This window comes from Ursus maritimus, unplaced genomic scaffold (genome assembly GCF_017311325.1).
Source record: "Ursus maritimus isolate PB19 unplaced genomic scaffold, ASM1731132v1 scaffold_6, whole genome shotgun sequence".
NCBI lineage: Eukaryota > Metazoa > Chordata > Mammalia > Carnivora > Ursidae > Ursus > Ursus maritimus.
Window position 1 is genome coordinate 47403612 of NW_024426774.1, and position 16949 is coordinate 47420560.

The 16949-nt window shown below is 46.1% G+C and overlaps 1 long non-coding RNA gene across 1 annotated transcript; it reads left to right on the top strand.

Moving 5' to 3' along the window:
* Positions 1-170: 170 nt before the first annotated feature.
* On the top strand, positions 171-3638 carry LOC103671403. Its single transcript, XR_570882.2, has 3 exons — positions 171-220; positions 2194-2363; positions 2461-3638. It is a non-coding gene; the product is annotated as an uncharacterized LOC103671403 (long non-coding RNA).
* The last annotated feature ends 13311 nt before the right edge of the window (positions 3639-16949 follow it).

Genomic DNA, 16949 nt, shown 5'->3' on the forward strand with positions numbered 1-16949 from the left:
TGGTATGTGTATTTTCTTTTCTTTTTTTTCAAAGATTTTATTTATTCATTCGACAGAGATAGAGACAGCCAGCGAGAGAAGGAACACAAGCAGGGGGAGCGGGAGAGGAAGAAGCAGGCTCATAGCGGAGGAGCCTGATGTGGGGCTCGATTCCATAACGCCAGGATCACGCCCTGAGCCGAAGGCAGACGCTTAACCGCTGTGCCACCTAGGCGCCCTGGTATGTGTATTTTCATCCTTATTAAATATTGCCACATGTTTTTGCAGAGTGGCTGTACTGGTTTACCCCCCAGCACCAGGATGGGTCCCCTTGCCTGGATTCAAGTGTTCTCCTATAGAGAGTGGGGGGAGATAAGTCTTGGAAAGAATGAGGAAGCTGGGCAAAGGGAAGGCCTTGGCTGCCTATCCAAGGAGCTCAGACTTTATTTGACTGCCCTGGAAAGCCTCTGGTGATTTTGGGACAGGGGACAAAATGCAAACACGAGGTTTTAGGCAAGTGAGCCTTTAAATCTCTCAATTGGTTTGTGTTGTGGGGAGAGTGGGGATGGTCATGGGGTTAGCTAAGGCAGGCAGGAGGTTTCAAGTTCACAAGAGAGAGATTTGTGGGGAGCTGAGCAAATGCTGCGGGGCAGAGATCCGGAGCGTCCCGGCTCTACCAACGCTTGTCCCTAAGTAACCCCATTAGACTATCTCACACTGCTTGTGGGGCTGTGAAGTACCATAGTCCTTCTGGAGAACACCGTGGCAGGATTCAGCAAAGATGAAGATGCATGTACCTAAAGATCCAAATGTCTCAAATATACCAAAACAAACAGGCAAACAAATCAACCCAAAAGAAGGGATTTCAAGAAGGAAAGAATTGTCTGCAATATCAGATATACCAGAGAGGTCTATCAAGAATTCTAAGCCCTGAAAAGCATCCACAGACTTTGGCTATTAGGAGTCTGGTGATGAGCTTTGCCAGAGGAATGTTTGTAACACAGTGGGAGCAAAAATCCCAGCACAGTGGTTTGAGGGGAGAGTGAGTGGTAGCAAAAAGTAACTGAGTGTGTAACATGCTGTCAGGATGGTTGGCTGAGCACAGACTCAGCACACAGAGACATTTAGGATGTGATAAAAGTAGCATTTCGAACTATTGGAGAGAGGATACATAGTTTGACAAATGGTGATGTAGCAGGGGGGAAAATAATAAAGTTAAATCCTTATCTTACACCATACGCTAAATTTAAGTCAGTTGACTTTTAGAACTAGATGAAAATATAGGTGTACATAAACTTGGGGATGGTTAAAGTGTTTCTGAGATTGGCAACAAAACTAGAAACCTTAATGGAAAAATATGGATAAATTTGACTTTGTTAAAACTCACACATGCACATACACGAAGCCCTTCAGTAAGGAAAAAAAGGAAAGGCCATTAAAATTGAATAAAAATGACAAACTTAGAAAAATATTACAATATATGATAAGTAATTCTTATGCATAAATAAGAAAAGAGAAACATACCAATATAAACATAAATATGAATAACAATTCACAAATAATCCAGTTGTTCAATACCAGCTGAAAAAATTCAGCCTTAATAGGAATCAAAAACTCTAGTTCAAGATGAACCAAACCCTGGGGCGCCTGGGTGGCACAGCGGTTAGGCACCTGCCTTCGGCTCAGGGCGGTTCAGGGCGTGATCCCAGCGTTGTGGGATCGAGCCCCACATCAGGCTCCTACGCTATGAGCCTGCTTCTTCCTCTCCCACTCCCCCTGCTTGTGTTCCCTCTCTCGCTGGCTGTCTCTATCTCTGTCGAATAAATAAATAAATAAATCTTAAAAAAAAAAAAAAAGATGAACCGAACCCTTACATTTACTTCTCTCTCCTCCCTAAGTTCAACTGAAACTACAGTTTTTTAAAGGAAAGAAAGAAAAGAAAAGGGAAAAATTCCAAAGCAGTGCAGGAAAACAAGTATGGTAGTTCGCCCTTACCTGTGGGGTATATGTTCCTAGACCCCCAGTGGATGCCTGAAACCACAGATGTACCGAACTCCTTATATGCTATGTTTTTTCCTATACATACATACCTATGTTAATTTGTAAATTAGGCACAGTAAGAGATTAACAACAACTAAAAATAAAATAGAACAATTATAATGATATGCTGTAATAAAAGTTATGTGAATGTGCTCTCTCTCTCTCTCAAAATAGCTTATTGTATGGTACTCACCCTTCTGGTGATGCTGTGAGATGATAAAATGCCTACGTGATGAGACTACGTGAGGGGAATGACATAGGCGCTGTGATGCAAGTAGGCTTAGGCTCCTGCTGACCTGCTAATGAAGGAGGAGCGCCTGCTTCCGGACCACAGTTGACTGCAGGTAACCGAAACCACAGAAGGTGAACCTGCGGGGAAGGAGGGATTGCTGTGCGGTAGATTCTTTAGGATCTGACACCAAGCACTTGTCCCGTTGGCAGGAAAGTCCTCCAGCCTCACTCCATGCGCGTGGTTCAGGTGGGACGGCCACGTTCCTGCAGAGCCGGCTTCCTAGCTGTGGCTGAATGGCTCAGGCTGGGGCACAGTGAGGGGAAGGGATGCCTCTCACCACCCCACCCCCCCGCCCTCACCTCGGGTTCTATTTTATGGAAGAGACACATCATCGTCGATTGGAAGACCAAATACAGCTTTACCATTGGTCAAGACTTAGAAACCCTGTGGTACGTTCTTGGATAGGCTCTCTTGAGCCTATTTAATGGCCTATCGTTTCACCCTCGTAACTGGAGAGATTGGAAAGCCCCACACCTTATTTCTCAGTGTCCCTTGCTGCTAGAGTTCTGGACGTAAACTGAACTTGCATCACACTTGCTGAGCAACTGCCTCCTCACACGGAGAGAAGAGGGATCCCCTGAGAATTAGGCAGAGTGGGACAGCCCTGTGGCCCCAAGACAGCAGGCATTGTGGCAGTCGGGGGTAGTGGGGGCATGTCAGGCCGTGTGCCCCAGCCTCCACCCTCCCTGGCCCTTTGCTCACACACAGCAGGGCAGAAAGGCTCTCACAGTCAATAAGAACTCTTAGAATTATGTGCTTTGTTTTAAGCAAAAAAAAAAAAAAAAAAGAGTAAGAATGTGCATTGGTTGACAGCAAAGGTATCATTAGAGCTGGACAGAGGAAGAGGCAAGCGCTCCAGTGAACCCTCAGTGGACACGGGACACAAGCAGGAAAGCCCTTTGCTGCCAGAGCAGTCCCCTCCCTATTTCCTTTATCAGGAAGGATCCTCAGCCTGCAGACCTGTTCCCTTGGTGCATCCTGGCCCCTCACCAACTACCCAGGGTGAACCTCACCCTCTAATTCCTGCATGAAGTGAAAAACAAAAACAGACATCAAAAGCTAAAATATCTGAACTAAATACCCAAATGATTTAAGCAAAACCTGGGTGGGTAGAAACCAAAGGGTCTCCCTGGAATGCTTGGCAGTAACAGCTCAACGGGTCTTCCCTGCTGTGCTACAATCTACTCCGAAGCCAATCATTCCATTCTCATACAAAGTCCTGCTCCACATTCCTTGGAGCTCCAACTCATTTGCTGACAATTATGTCTCTCCCTAGAATGGCCCAATCCTTTTCCTCCCCAAACCTGCCCTGTACCAGGGAAACTGCCCCCCAGTTCCTGGGGTACACTGCATTCCTCCATCACTTAGGTCTTTGTGTTTATGGCTCCTTCCCTCCTGCCTGCTGTTCCAAATTCCCACCCCTATACCCTTTTCCTTCACATCATACTGAAGGCCATTTTTTCCATGAAGTGTTTCTTTTTCTTTCCTTCTTTCTTTCTTTTCCTTCTTTCCTCCCTTCCTTTCTTCCTTCCTCCCTCCTTTCTTTCTTTCTTTCTTTCTTTCTTCTTTCTTTCTTTCCCTCTCTCTCTCCCTCCCTCCCTCCCTCCCTCTCTTTTTTTTTCCAGAGAGAGAGAGAGTGTGCATGTGAGGGGGCAGTGCAGAGGGAGAAGGAGAGAGAATCTTAAGCAGGCTCCATGCCCAGTGCAGAGCCCGACATGGAGCTCCCTGAGGGGCCCACGTGGGGCCTCTGCAGGTTGAGTCTCATGACCCTGAGATCATGACCAGAGCAGAAATCAAGAGTTGGATGTTCAACCAATTCTGCCACCTAGCTGCCCCTCCATGAAGTGTTTCTTTAACACACAGGGCCTAAGCTACGGCCCAGGACTTCCAAGGTAAGCAGTGACCATTTGTGAAATGAATCAGTCCTCTAAATACATATGGTTTTTCTTTTACTGAACCCCTGCCTCCCTTTGTGCTGTTTTATGGGGCCTTGCACTCTTCTGCTTGTGTATTTGCCTAATCCCCGATTTGCTGGAAACTCCCTGAGGCTGGAGGCAGTGTTTTCTGGACCAGGCTGTACTATCTGCCCCAGATGAGGAGTTTCCTAGGTTGCAGTTCTTTCAGAGCTAAAACCAGGAGAGTGTCTGGCAAACCAAGGCGAGTCTGTCATCCTAGTCTCGCTAGTCTGATTCCATGCATTATGGAAAGAAAGTAGGATGTAGGCTTAAAGTTACAGCTCAGCCATGGCCTCCAAAACACACCTTCCCACCTGTCTGCTGCATGAAACCCCAGTGAGCTAGGAACAGAGTGAGGACTTTATAAGATGGTAAGTTTTCTAGCTGAAAGAAATGCTAAACCCTGAAATGTGGGTTTGAAGACACTCAGTAGATCTACAGTAGGGCCTGGGTAAGAAAAGGGGTGGAGTTCATTTCGCAATGGAGCTTCCAACCCCTGTTCTGCTGCCTACATCTGTAAGTCCATGGGCTAGTATTACACTCTCTGAGTCTCAGTTTCTGTATCTGCAAGGTTTCATCTGGGGATGAAAATCCTCGCCTGGCAGGACTGTTGAGAGTTAAATAAGGAAGGTGTGTGTGTCACTGAGCCCAGTGCTTGGTGTCCAGAGATGCCTAGGCTACCAGAGATTTCAGCATGCTCCTCTTTCTCATCCCTCCTACTTAGTGTGCCAACAACCCAAAACAAACCATGTGCCCACCCCCAACACTGTGTGCCCACACCCCAGCACTGTGTGCTCACATCGCCACCTGTGTACCCACACACCAACACTGTGTGCTCACACCCCAAACTGTGTGCTCACACCACCTACCTGTGTGCCCATACCCCAACACTGTGTGCTCACACCCCAACCCTGTGTGCTCACACCCCCAACCTGTGTGCCCACACCCCAACACTGTGTGCTCACACCCCAACTCTGTGTGCTCATACCCAACCCTGTGTGCCCACACCCCCAACCTGTGTGCCCACACTCCAACCCTGTGTGCTCACACCCCAGACCTGTGTACCCACACCCACTGTGTGCTCACAACCCAACCCTGTGTGCCCACACCCCAAACACTGTGTGCCCACACCCCAACCCTGTGTGCCCACACCCCAACCCTGTGTGCCCACACCCCAATGCTGTGTGCCCACACCCCAAACACTGTGTGCCCACACCCCAACACTGTGTGCCCACACCCACTGTGTGCTCTCACCCCAACCCTGTGTGCCCACACCCAAACCCTGTGTGCCCATACCCCAACCCTGTGTGCTCACAGCCAAACACTGTGTGCTCACATCCCAACCCTGTGTGCCCACACCCCAACTCTGTGTGCCCACATCCCAACCCTGTGTGCCCACATCCCAACCCTGTGTGCTCACACCCCAACCCTGTGTTCCTACACCTAACACTGTGTGTCTGACCCCCAATGTTGTGTGCCTGCACCCATATATTGTGTGCCCATACCCCCAACACTCTGGTCTGTCCCCCAGCACTGTGCGCCCACACCCCAACACTGTGTGTCCCTCCCCCACTAGCATTTCTTTTCCCCTCACTTCCTACTCACTGTCTCTGCCTTCTCCCTGCCCTCTTCCCACTGATCGCTCCCTCGTTAAATGTTTCCTACTTACAAAGCAGTTAAAATGAGGGCAAAAATCAGCAGAAAACTTAGAAAAATCACAAAGTATTCAATGTTTTTCTTGTAGGGTTTGATTTGTTCAAATGCCTTCTTCGTTTCTCTTGTCCATGTTCTTCTCTGAAAAGTCAGGAATTGGGGCTTACTGAGCTGGAGGGGCTGTGGGATGTGGAACGTGCTTCTTGATCTCAGGCCTCTGAAGACATCTTTCCCGGGGATTGTCTCTTCCAGGAGCTGGTTCTGTCCGGGGAAACGCCTCGGCTGGCTCCGATGTGCTTGGGCAAGCTAAACCCGCAAGTAATGAACCTCCTAGGAACATGCTGATTAGATAAACCAATAAGAATTGTGGAAGACACGGACATTAGATTTAAAAACTTAAAACAAATGTTACTTTTACAGTGTCTGTGAATAGACAAAGACTTTTTGGTTCTAAAATAGTTGATTGGTGAGGTAATAGAGGAGGCGCTATGTTAATAGCGGAGGTAGGAAAAAAGGAACAGTGGGTGGGTTCCAACTGCAAGGCCCACCCTCAAGGATTGGATTCAAGGGCTCCGGGAGCAACAGGCTACTGCTCCGGGGTGAGTAGAGTGGATTTTAAATATTATGGAGTTAACAGCTTGGTTGTAGGTTCTGGTTTGGGGATGCGAATGAATGAACCCAGTAGTATAGGCAGGAATCTCCAGCCCACGGAGGGTCAGGTGAGAATTTTGTTGCTTTTTGCTAAAGGCCTATGCAAGATTTAGAGAGCAAAGATAAGGAACAATCTGTTGTTTCAATTAATTTTTAACTATTTCATCATGGTGAAGGACAGGTGAGACAATGACCAGGTTGTCCTGTGGTGGTGTTGCTATTCTGCGTGCCCCTGCCCCCACCTTGGAGAGGGGAGCATCTACGTGCACGTGCATCTGTGCAACGTCAGCTGTGCTCTGAGGGGCTGAGATCTAGATCTAGTTATATTCTCTGCACGGAGGTCTAACTGCCCTTCTTAAACCCATGTTCTTCAGCCGTGGAAGTCGTGGTTGGCCCTGTGCTTACTTCAAGCTTCTTCCAATTCAATAAGGGTTATTTCCAGCATCTTCTTGGAGGCTCCTATGAGTCCAGGAAACATGAGACTTATATAAAAATCCCCACTTCAACTAAGCTTTCCTACCAGAAGGAGGTGAACTTTACCAAGGATCTGCTTTTCGGGCTCTAGGGAATGGGAGGGAGGTGATGTATGAGAAGCCAGGGAGCTAGTCCTCATCTCTCTTCCTAGATGTAACGGACTGTAGTTTTTGCGAATCAGGACTTCTGGGGATCTAGTTGTCCATCCAAGAAAGGGTCACCCAGCCCTTGATGAAATTCTAACTTAGAAATCCAGAGCCCTCAGCTCTGTGGTCTTCTGTCCCTGAGGAAGAGTTTTTTACTTTCTTACGATTTGGGACTGAGCTGTGAGCTCATGAGCTGAGGAATGTTCTCAGGAGTATCCTAAAAAGCCACCAACTATGCTCTTTCTCCCCCTCAGCCTCCTAGCTTATTTGGGTTGCCCAGTCTGCGGAGAGCCATCTCTCCCATCCGTTGAAGGTGCTCAGGAAGTGGCTTGTGCTTGACTGAATGCCTGCCCACTCTCCCTTCAGTTCAGTTCATCTTCTCAGAGAGACAGTAATCACGCACTTAGACGTACTGATGGAGATGCTCAAATGTCTCCCCTTCTCCCTCCCCGCTCTGTGACTGTTGACGGAGCCCATGCCCACAAAGGAGGTACTTCAGCACAAGAGGTGCAGTCACATGAAATAGACGGCAGAGTGTGTTCTTCGATGTTACCATCTGCAAACCAGAATCAACTGGTCTTAAGTTTCCTTCTCATAACCTTCATCTGTGGAAAATTTTGCTTCTTGAGCTACTTGAGATCTACTTCCCTATCTAAAGAGTTGGGCTCTGTGCTGCTTCTGCTAATTTATTCTCTCAGAAGTACATAATATGGATCATTTTATATAATCTTGAAGACAGGAGCCCTTTAAGATTCCTTACTCAGAAATGGATTCAGCTTGGTTTGAAGCCTAATGGGGCACTGCCGTGTTCACTCCTGCTATCGCAGGGCGTGAGCCGGGTCTGATCACACCCTCCTCTTGGGTCTTAGCCTGCTTCCCCTTAGCTCAGAACAAGAGCGGCTCTAGCAGAGAAACAGAACGTGACCATCCACATCTACGTCCTTTCTATGCCTTTTACCCTAAATCTGGGCAAACTGCAACATCATTTTATATCAGAATTCCTTGAACACAGGCTCTTTTTGATTTTTTAAAGATTTATTATTTGAGAGAGAGAGAAAGAGAGAGATCATGAGTACGGGAAAGAGCAGGGGTGGGTGGGGAGGTAGACTCCCCGCTGAGCAAGTAGCCCAATGTGGAGCTCCATCCCAGGACCCTGAGCCAAAACCAAGAGTCGAATGCTTAACCAACTGAGCCACCCAGGTGACCTTCTCCCCCCTTTCTTAAAGTGTATTTCATGAACTCAGTGATCTAGCTAAGGAATTTCGAAAGTACTGGCTGGCTGCTGCTAGCTGCTTAGCCAGTTTACCGTGGTACACGTGTACACTAGTCATGTTGTCAGCGATACTGTCCCCACGCACCAAATCATATAACCCTATGGCTTACTGAGGACATGCAAGGCTCTTTGCTGGGCTGTGGTGGCAATATGTGGATAAATAGCACATGGGCCCTGCCCTCAGAAAGCTTACAATCTAGAGGGAGGTGCAAGATATATGCATGTTAAGTAACAGTTGAAGATACTATAAGTGTTGCATTAAACAAGCATGACTCATGGGGTAAAATCAGAAAGCAACCTGGTTTTCACCTCTGATTGCTCTTTTAAATTTATTCTGTGTGACTGAATCTTACTCTGCCCCTGGATGAAATTTAGACAAGTCATATGATTGTTCTGGTAACCCTTGGCCTTGGTCTCATTTCAGAAATTATAACGTTGATCCCAGTGATAATCCAAACCTCGATCTCAATTTAAAATTGGGGCCTCTTCCCATCCCAGCCTGGTGTTGCTGAGGAAGAGAGGCCTATGGTAGTTGCTGGTCTGGATGGAAAGTCCTGGTTTCTACTCCTCCTCACTTATTTAGCTCCCAGGGGTCTGTGAACACTTCAGGGTTATTGTGTGGGGAGGGAAAAGAGGTGAGAGGAGTAGGAAAATTCGCTCTGCACATATCTGTTCTCCAGCCTCACCAGGGTCCTCAGTGGGGGACATGGCAATTCTTTTACACATCCCTGGTCTGACCCCTTGAAGGTCAACCTTTCCACTACCCTCAAAGTCCACCCCAGGCACACACTCCCACCCCTTACCTCCTTCCTCATGGAGAAAATCTATGTGGTCAGGTGGGAATTTTCTCTGCTTCTGCCCCTACCCGTCATCTCTTGCCTTCCTTTTTCTTTCCTGTCTTGGATGAAGTTGCTTGCCCTCCTCCCTTGGTCCTGCTTCAGCCTTTCACCTCTGCTCTGTATCAGGAATCCCCCAGAAGCCAGTCAGCACAGTAGGTTCACCTGGCACGGAGAATGCCAGGGTTCGGAGACCAAGGGTCCTTTTTTAGGGCTTATTCTTTGTTGTGTTTCATACATTATAGCTCCTTGTAATCAATCTCTACATCTAACATAACTCCAATCAAAGTAAAAAAAGGACTATTTTAAAAAAGTGTTTAGGGGCACCTGGGTGGCTCAGATGGTTGAGCGTCTGCCTTCGGCTCAGGTCATGCTCTCCAGGTCCTGGGAGCTCTCTCTGTCTGTCTGTCTCTCTCAAATGAATAAATAAAATCTTTATCAAAAAAAGTATTTAAAATTATATATTATCTTATTTAAAATTAAACTTAAATTATTTATTTTTTTGTGGTAGAATATATATAACAATATTTACCATTTTAACTATTTTTGAAAGTACAAATTTAATTGCATTAAGTACATTCACATTGTTGTACAACTATCACCACCATCTGTATCCAGAACTTTTTCATCTTCCCCAACTGAAACTCTGTACCCTTTAAACAGTGACTCCCCATTGCCCCTTCCCCCAGCCCCAGATCCACTATTCTGTCTTCTGTCTCTATGAATTTGGCTATTCTAGGTACTTCACATAAATGGAATCATACAGTATTTTGGGTCTGGCTTATTTCACTTAGCACAATGTCCTCAAGGTTCAGCAATGTTGTAGCATGTGTTAGAATTTCTTTCCTTTCATTTTTAAATTTTTAAAAAAAGATTTTATTTTTATGTGATCTCTACACCCAATGTGGGGCTCGAACTTACAACCCCAAGCTCAAGAGTCACATGCTCTACCAGCTGAGCCAGCCAGGCACCCCTCCTCCCTTTGAAAGTCTGAGTGATATTGAATTGCATGGATATGCCACATTTTGTTTATTCATTCATCTATAGATGAACATTTGGGTTGTTTCCACCTTTTGCCTATTGTGAGTAATGAACATTGGTATACAATACGAGTAGCTGTTTGAGCCCCTGCTTTTTAACCCTTTGGGATATATATCCAGAAGTAGACATTTATTTGTTTTTGAATAGCAAATACATCCCTATGTGGACAATATAAAAGGGACAAGAGGCTATACCAGCGGCCTCTGAGCACCTGCCTCCTGGTTCTGCTCCCAGGAAGCAGGAATCTTCAGTGAAACCAGGTTCTTCTGACTTCTTCCCTGGAGAGGCTATGCCCCCACAAGCCCACCTGCCCCCCCAAATGGTGACAAACCATAAGCCCTCTTCTACACTTTGTTTTTTCCCCCCACTTAATATTTCTAAAGAATATTTCCTAGCACTGTTTAAAGTGTATTCACTCTATTTAAAACCTTCATGGTTTTCCAAAGTACAGACAAATCTTTTTTTATCAGTCCCTGATAGAGGGACATTCAGGATGTTTCCAGTGCTTTGCTGCCACAAACCATTCTGTAATAATAACAGCCAGGATTTATTGAGCATTCGTTATGTGTCATCTTTAAATCCTTTAACATTCTTTCCATGTATTATATCATTTAATTCCCATGATAATCCTCAGATGTAAAAATGCAGGGAGGTGGGTAACTGCCCCAAACCACACATATGTCTTTACCCACAGGTGGGAGTATATTCGTAAGATAAATTTCTAGACAAAGAGTTGCTGCTACCCAAAGGTATGCGCATTTTAAAGTTTTATAAATATTGCCAAAGTGGCCCCATAGGGTCTGTGCGCAACTGCAGGGCCACAAGCCATTGTGTGGAAGAGGGCCTATTTCCTTCCACTGCTGCTGTTGTGAAACCTTTTGATATTTGTGGATTTGAAAGCTAAAAAGAGGTATTTTACTGTGGCTCTAATTTGCTTCTTTTTGAAGATTTCATTAATTTACTAGAGAGAGAGAGAGCGCGCGCATGCATGTGGGGGGACACACGCTCACGCAGGAACATGAGTGGGGGAGGGGCAGAGGGACAAGCAGACTCTCCCTGAGCAGGGAGCCTGACTGTCAGATTCCAGGACCCTGAGATCAGTATCTGAGCCAAAGGCAGATGCTTAACCACTTAACCTTAACCGACTGAGCAAACCAAGTGCACCCCCCCTTTTTTTTTAATGAGGTCGAACATCTTTTCAAATGTTTCAAGGCCACTTGTTTTACTGATGGCATTTTAAAAACTTGACAAAATGATTTCACGGTTTATCTAGAGAATATGGGCAAGGTAGCCTGGGTTCCTTAAAATTTCCATTTTGCTTCTATTTTTTTCTGAATAGGCAATACAGTCACAAGATTAAAAATTTAATAGGAATAAAAGGGTATGGAGTAGACATCCCCCCTTTCCAAGTCTCTCTTTAGCTCCCCAGTCCCTAACCCCAGACGCAATCTAAGTTCCATTTCTTGCCTGCTCCGTGGGCATAACCTGGGCCACGCTGTTGTTGAAACACCCTGAGCTGTTTCATGTGTGAAAGATTAAGTTCAAACAGCCCATTCTAACCCAGCCAGTGTCCTCTTAACTCCACACAGCACCCGACCTTCAACCTTACCAAGACTCCTCTCTCGAGGCGCCACCTGCCCCTTCCTTTCCCATCCAGGCGAGATTCTCAGCCCCTCCAGAGGCTTCGCTTCATTGCTATGCTGTCTTCTAGCCGCCCAGGCCTGGACATTCTTACTTTCTGTTTCATAGCATCTAGCTAAGAGTTGCTCACCCACAGGATTGCTTGAATTTTAAAATCTTAACAGAGGAACCACATAACTTATTGCCCAAACTGGAAGGCTTTTGAGAATGAAAGGGGGCAGTACTCACAATGAAGCCAAGACAAGTGGGCAGATGGTGACTGTCCAAGGCAAATTGGGATGCAAGTTCAACCCCAGTCTTAAGGACTATCACATTTAATTTCAGGGCAGAGATGAATGTGCTGAGTCCAATAAATAAATACATTGCTGCCTTTGTCCACTGCCCAAGCTTCTCCTGTAAGTGGAAAATTTTTTTAATAGCGCATTTCTCCAACGCTATTTTCTTTAAAAATCTATCCTTTGGAATCCCAGTTTCAGCCTCTAAACTGAAGCATATAAGAAACGTTAGTTTATTTTCTAACAGTCTCCATATGTATTTTGGGCCCCCATTAAAAAAAATGTGCTGTCTTTTCAAATCCCTGTCAGTTCAGTTTCCGTTTCACGGTCAGAGCGGGTGGGTCGCTGGATTCTTAGGGACCTACAAAGGCCCCTCCCCTTGACATCGTCTGTGCTTGTCCCATCAGTCCTTGTTTGTTGGTACCTAGAAGTCCCTGTGGAGCACCGAGTCCCTCTCCATATCTTTGTGCCACCTTGGATGAGGGGGAGGGGACAGCCTTGATCATCATAGCCATCTTCTCCTATACTTCAGTCTAGGTTTGGTCAGGAGTCTTTTCTGTTGCCCTGAGGGAAAACGCTCCTTTTAGCTCTATTTTCTGCTTTCACATGCCCTCCCTGAGGCAAAGCATGGAATGGTCTGGCTGTTTGAATGGGGGAGAGAGAATTTGTAGTAAAGAAAATAGCAGGCTGGCCATTCATTCATTCATTCAATAGCAGGCACTAGCTAATCATTCAGAACATTATTTTGCAAGGCATATGTAAATGCCTTATATAAGGTGTGCTTCCTGTTTTAACTATTATGATTTGTAATTTTCTATATCTTTTAGGAAAACCTCCCTAACTCCACCCCCCAGGCTAGTTCAGCCATTTACCAGCTATGTAAAGTTGGGCAAGTTATTTTATCCTCTCAGAGCTTTAATTTCCTTATCTATAAATGTGGATAACAGTAGTTCATATTAATTACGTGCTTGGCACTTACCAGGCACTATTCCAAATTATCTCATTTAATCCTAAGCAGAAACTCATGAGATACATACTATCATTCCCATTTTACAGATGAGGAAACCAAGTCTCAGGGTTAGAAGTAGGCTGCCCAAAGTCATGTGACCTCCTGCTCTTAACCACTGCCCGGCCCTTTCCTTCATAAATGATAATGATCACATAGGGTTGCTATAGGATTAACTGAGGTAATTTTGTAAAGCTCTTAGCCCAGATCCTAGCACATAGTAAAAGCTCCATAAATTCTAAGCTAATATCTTAACCATGATTTTTTGTCATATTTAAAATGTATATAAATTTATGAATATTGAACATATACACCCTATTCAATTTTCCCATTCAGGAATATGTTACCTATTTTACACTTCTTAGCAAAATTTTCTCATACATTCTTATATAAAATATGCATTTCTAGGCAAGTTTATTTCTAGATGTTTTAGGAGTTTTGTTCCTTTTGAAAATGAAATCTTTCCCCCCATTATATCTTTTTATGAGACAGCGTGTGTGTGTCTCCAGATTCTTGTTAATGAATCACCATCCAGAAGCCCCCAGAGGAGTGGCTTTCCCTCTCATTTTAGGCGGACAACATGAAGATCACTTGACCCACATGGGGACACACAGTCCAACAGGGAATGAGGCACAGGGTGAGGAATGGCTTTCCAGGGTGGCTCAGGTTGGTTTCCAAGGTGGCTCAGATCACTGTCCCCAGGCTCAGGAAGTACAGCCTGAGGGAAGGGAGAAGGGGGTTCCCACTCGCTGTCCCTCCTGGAGCCTCAGGGATGGATTCCCAAGCACCTGCAGTCCCCTCTGTGGCCTCAGTGGTTCATAATTGAGTTTGTCAAATGATGGCTCCAGTGGCAGCTTTGTCAAGGGCCAAGCTTACCACCTGAGGAGTGTGGCTTGCTTAAAAAAAGGGATGGCAGGGCGCCTGGGTGGCTCAGTCAGTTAAGTGTCTGCCTTCGGCTCAGGTCATGATCCCAGGGTACTGGGATCGAGCCCCGCATTGGGCTCCCTGCTCTGCGGGAAGCCTGCTTCTCCCTCTCCCACTCCCCCTGCTTGTGTTCCCTCTCTCTCTGTCAAATAAATAAAATCTTTATATATGTATATATGTATATGTGTATATACATATATATACATACATATATATGGGATGGCTCATTTTTGTTTGAGAAATATGTCATCCGTGGAGTCCTTAACATTCTCTTTTGCCAGCCTCCACCCAGGGCCTTCAGAGGGCAGCAGAGAGCAGGTCCAGAGGAGAGAAAAGGTCCCGGCGCCCTGCAGAGGGATTTTGGTTCCTAGAGAAGTAACAATGACCGCTCCATTCCTGCAAACTGCCAGGAATACCACTCCCCACCTCCTCAGAATAGGCATGGCGTGAACTTCCTGGGAGTATAATAATTATAGTATTACTACTTGATACTAATTATTTTCAGCAAGCCAGACATTGACCTAAGATTTTATATACAGGGATTCAGTCAGTTCTCATAACAACCACTGAGGTGTAGGTATGATTAATATTTCCATTTTTCAGTTGAGGAAGTTGAAGAAAAAAGTAGACAGGTGACTTGCTCAACATCCCATAGTTTGTGGAGCCAGGATTCGAACCAACCATTTATAAGCCTGTATTATAGGTGTCAGAGATACCTCAGTAAACAAGACAAAGTCCCTGCCATATCAGAGGAAGAGAAAGTAACGAATGAACAAATACATAATGTGGTTTTGGATAGAAATATAGACCAATAAGGCAGAGTTAAAGACTAGAGAGGGGCATTTTAGATAGGCTGGTCAGGGAGGACTTTCTTAGGTATATGGCATTTGACCAGAAAGCTGAGTACATGAGAGAGCTGAAGGTTGGGGAGGCAGTAAGTGCAAAGGTCCTGAGGTGGGAATGAGCTTGGGATGTTGGAGGGATGATAGGACGTGCAGTGTGGTTGGTGCAGAGTGAGCCGAGGTCTATGCTATTGCTGGCCACAGGCCACAGCAGTGATTGGGGGCAGATGGAGATGGAGGAGGGAGAGAACCCATCCTCTGCAAAACCTGAGCCTGGCCTGCTCAGGTTTCTCAGCTTCCCTTTAAGATATCTCTCAGCTTTTCTTGCCTTCCTGTACAGTCTTGACATGCCACAGTATGTTCCCTCCTCAACCCTGGATACAGTTCAAAAGCAGCTAAAGTGGACAAGAATCTGGGGCAGCCAGTCTTGTACCACCCGCCAAAGCTTGGTACAAACAATCTGAGAGCCAAAAATCACACATACTGGCATGAGGCTTGCCCAGCTTGTGGAAAACCTCTTTGGGGCAAAAGTTCTAGGTAAGCCTGCTGGGGCCCCGAATGAATCCTTATTCCCACCAACACAGGGGTAGGAAGCTCATTTTTCCTTTGTGAGACTTCACCCCCTATGCCAGGACCCAATGTCAAATCTGCCTAAGCCCTGCCATCTATTAAACCCGGGTGGGGTTCAGGTGGCATTTAGCCAGAAGATGGAAGGGAATGTGTCCCTTTGAAGTAACCACCCTTGTGTGCCAGGTCTCCAAAGGAGATGGAGGCCCAGGTGTCAAAAACTGCAAATTACTAAGGATCTTTACCCTTCCTCCCTTCTTGTAGCATCCTGGTGATTGAGGTGAGCCCGTGTGAAATACTCTTTTGGCCTGGGTTAGAGGCATTTTGGTTTCTAGAGCCACAGGGGGCTGAGCAGTCTAATCCAGGATTCTTGACCTTGGCACTATTGACATTGTGGGCCAGCTGATTCTTTGTTGTGGGGGTGTCTTGTGCATTGTAAAATGTTAGCAGCATCTCTGGCCTCTACCCACTAGAGGCCAGTAGGACTCTCATCCCAGTGTTAACAGCCAGAAATGTGTCCAGCCATTGACAAATGTCCCCTGGGCGAGTGGGGGGGGGGCAATTCTGACTAAGAACCCACTGGGTCCAATCTTTTCCCTTGCTCCTAAGCCAATGCATTGGTCTCAGCCATTATCACTCTGGTGGTGTGGAAGGACTGAAAGCCCTCAAGATTTGTCCAAGTGCTTAATGCCAGCTGGGCAAACCAGTCTCCTTAGCAGTAAGTGAAGGAGGCCAGAGGTAAGGGAGAGGAGACAAATGAAATAGCCAGATCTTCCTTCAACATTTTTCACTCACGAAATGAAACCATGGAGAAGGGCAGGGGTAGAGCTGGCCATAGGTACCATTGGACTAGGTCTGTCTCTCTCCATTCTGTCTCTTAGTCACACACACACACACACACACACACACACACACACACACACACTTCTACCACTCTCTATCTTGGTGCTGTTCTGCTCTCCTCTCCCCCTGAATACAGGCTTTCTCCAGAGACAAAAGAGAGCTCAGTACAGGAGAAGTGTAGCAGTGGGGCTGATTTAGACCAAAAGATCGGCAGGGCAGGAACAGGAGGTTATGGGTATCAGTGAAGGAAGGGTGAAGTGATTCATCATGGGGTCCAGACCAGAATGGGGGTAAAGAAGCCATGCAGGGCTGGTGGAGGGGAAGAAGAGGAAGATGTCTGGAGACTAGAGGTCTTCATCGGGTTGAAAAGCAGAAAAGAGGAGAGTCAGAGATTAGGAAGTTGTCCGCTAAGAGTCTCAGCCTTCCTCCCAGCTTCACAAATATTTGTTCTACTCCAGAGACACAGATGCGTAGAATCACAGGATGTTAAACTTGAAGGAAATTTAGAGAC